Source organism: Colobus angolensis, unplaced genomic scaffold, assembly GCF_000951035.1.
Source record: "Colobus angolensis palliatus isolate OR3802 unplaced genomic scaffold, Cang.pa_1.0 Scaffold5, whole genome shotgun sequence".
Taxonomy (NCBI): Eukaryota; Metazoa; Chordata; class Mammalia; order Primates; family Cercopithecidae; genus Colobus; species Colobus angolensis.
Genome location: NW_012118487.1, coordinates 2,375,589 through 2,378,785, shown reverse-complemented (window position 1 = coordinate 2,378,785; position 3,197 = coordinate 2,375,589).

Below are 3,197 nucleotides of genomic sequence, written 5' to 3'. Positions count from 1 at the left end.
AAAAAAAAAAAAAAAATTAGCTAGGTGTGGTGGCACATGCCTGTAATCCCAGCTACTTTTGGGAGGCTGAGGCATGGGAATCACTTGAACCTGGGAGGTAGAGGTTGAAGCAGTGAACTGAGCTCGTGTCACCGCACTCCAGCCTGGGTGACAGAGTGACATTCTGTCTCAAAAAAAAAAAAAGGTGGGTGTGGTGGCACGTGCCTGTAGAGGCTGAGGCGGGAGGATCACTTGGGCTGGGGAGGTTGAGGCCGTAATGACCTGTGATCATGCCAATGCACTGCAGCCTGGGTGACAGAACAAAACCCTGTCTCAAAAAAAAAAAATAAGCAGTGCCTCAAGATGTAACTGAATTGCTGCAATCTCATAATAAAACTTGAACAGATGAGGACTTGCTTCTTATGCATGAGCAAAGAAAGTTTCTTGAGATGGAATTTACTCCTGGCGAAGAAGCTGTGAACATTGTTGAAATGACAGCAAATGATTTAGAATACTCCGTATACTTAGCTAATAAAGCAGCAGCAGGGTTTGAGAAGACTGATCTCGTTTTAAAGTCCTACTGTGAGGCTGGGTGCTGTGGCTCACGCTCGTAATCCCAACACTTTGGGAGGCCGAGGTGGGTGGATCACTTGAGGTCCAGAGTTCGAGACCAGTCTCACCAACATGGTGAAATCTCATCTCTACTACAAATACATAAAAATTAGCCGGGCGTGGTGGTCCATGTCTGTAATTCCAGCTACTTGGGAGGGTGAGGCAGGAGGACTGCTTGAACCCGGGAAGCGGAGGTTACAGTGAGCCCAGATCCCCCCTCTGCACTCCAGCCCAGGTGATAGAGCAAGACTCCATCTCAAAAAAAAAGTTCCACTGTGGATAAGACGCTGTCAAGCAGCATTACAAACTACAGACATCTTTTGTGAAAAGAAGTCAACGAAGCAAAGTTAATTATTGTCTTATTTTCAGAAATTGCTAAAGCCATCCCACCCTTCAGCACTCAGCACCTTGGTCAGTCAGCCGCCATCAACAGTGAGGCAAGATCCCCCAACCAGCAAAAAAAATTACAACTCCCTGAAGGCTCAGATGATTGACAGCATTTTTTAGCCATAAATTATTTTTTAGATAAGGTATGTACATTTCTTAAGCATAATACCATTATACCCTTAACAGACCACAGTATAGTGTAAACGTAACTTTTATATGCACTGGGAAACGAAAAATTCATGTGACTTGCTTTATTGTGAGATTTAATTTATTGTGGTGGTCTGCAACCAACTAAAATATCTCCAAGGTATGCCTTTATTTACTCCCATGGTTTAAACCCCTAGAAATCTAACCCTCCACCCGGTTTTAAGATCTCTTCATGTCATATCTCCATAGTTTATCATCTTTTAAACACTGTATAGAAACTTTCTGGCCTATTCACTTCTTTTCTAGGAAAGCCCTGTGTCATTGTAAAAATTAACATAAAATAAAATACCTATGCCTTTTCCCCTGTCTTGTAAGTTTAACTTCCGGAGCCCCAGCTGCAGGAAAAAGGTTTTTGTTTTTCCCTCCCCAGTCCCCTACACTTGTCTCCTTGCCAGACTGGGGAGCTCCTCCTCACTTCCTCATCTTTGTATCCCCAGTACCCAAAGGAGAACCTGACGAATTTAATCATTCAAAGAATGTTTATCCTGCAAAGGAGTCTGGAGTTAGGAGATTTAAGATTGAGCCGTGCTCTTTGCTACCCACAAGGGCAGAAAAATCGCCTTGTATGTGTGTGGCTGGGCGTGGTGGCTTATGTTATAGGCTCATACCTGTAACTTTGGGAGGCCCAGGCAGGCAGACCACTTGAGCCCAGGAGTTTGAGATCAGCCTGGCCAACATGGCCAAACCCCACCTCTACAAAAAATACAAAAATTAGCCGGGCGTTATAGCTCTCGCCTGTTGTCCCAGCTACTCCAGAGGCTGAGGTGGAAGAATCGCTGGAACCTAGGAGCTGAGGCTGCAGTGAGCCGAGATCGGGCCACTGCACTCCAGCCTAGGCAACAGAGATTCTATCTCAAAAAAAAAAAAAAAAAAGAAAGAAATCACCGTGTTTCAGCCTAGTTTCCTTGATAGTTTCCTGTCCTCTTCCCCCACCCCTCCAGATACACACACCAGAACTATGCCTTAATCTGCATCCATGGTAAGGTCATACAGTCCCCAAGAGCCGGAAGCCAACTGCCTCCCTAAGTGGTCACAGTTCATGCGCAGTGGTGCGTAGTCCGCTGCCTGTGAGACTTTCCAGGTTTAAATTTCGGTTAATAATATCCAACAGAGTTATTGCAAAGATTTAAACACTCATGTGACTTAATTTACAGGAAAATTTACCCAACAATCCCATCCACTAAGCAATTCTTTGAATAACATTTACTACGAAGTGATTCAATTTACCATAGAAAATAAATAAGAAAAATGACTTAATAGTTAAGATGGTCTTTACAATAGACTAGGAAAGGGTAAAATTAAAGAATAGTTCATCAGTCCATAACAACCCTCTGGTGCTCAATCAAGACAGAGTTTTGCCAGGAGGGGCGTGGCTCACGCCTGTAATCACGGCACTTTGGGAGGCCGAGACAGGAGGATGGCTTGAGCCCAGGACTTGGGAGGCTGCAGTGAGACATGATCGTGCACTCCACCCTGGGCCACAGAGCGAGACCTTGTCTCAAAAAACCAAAATAGAGACAGAGGTAAGTTTTCACCAAAGCTGCCTGAGAGTCACTGGACACGCCCCACTTGCCAGGTCCTACAGTCAGCAGTAACCCGACTAGTGCTTTCACCCAATATCAGGAAGATACACAGAAAAGCACCGGACACTTTTTAAACTGTCATCTTGTTACTGTGACATTTCTGTAGTTAAACAGTACAATAGGCCTCCAACAAGATACCCAGTTGGGTACATGAAAGTCCCGGCCCAAATTAAACACCTGTTTCCAGGAACTCTAGGCTCTTGTCCACACCCCCGACCGTCCCCGGAAGGCAAATAGCCCCTCGGGCCTCGTGGGATAGGTTCGAGTCCCTAGAGGTAGGAGGCAGTCGTCAAGGCCCTGCATGTGCTCGCGGCCCAATCTCAATTTAGGGTTGATCCTGACCCTCAACGCCACCCGGAACGCGTGAGAGGGCGGGACCCACCGTTCTCACCGGGGAACGGGGTGGGGCGGCGCCGGGACCCGCCGCCA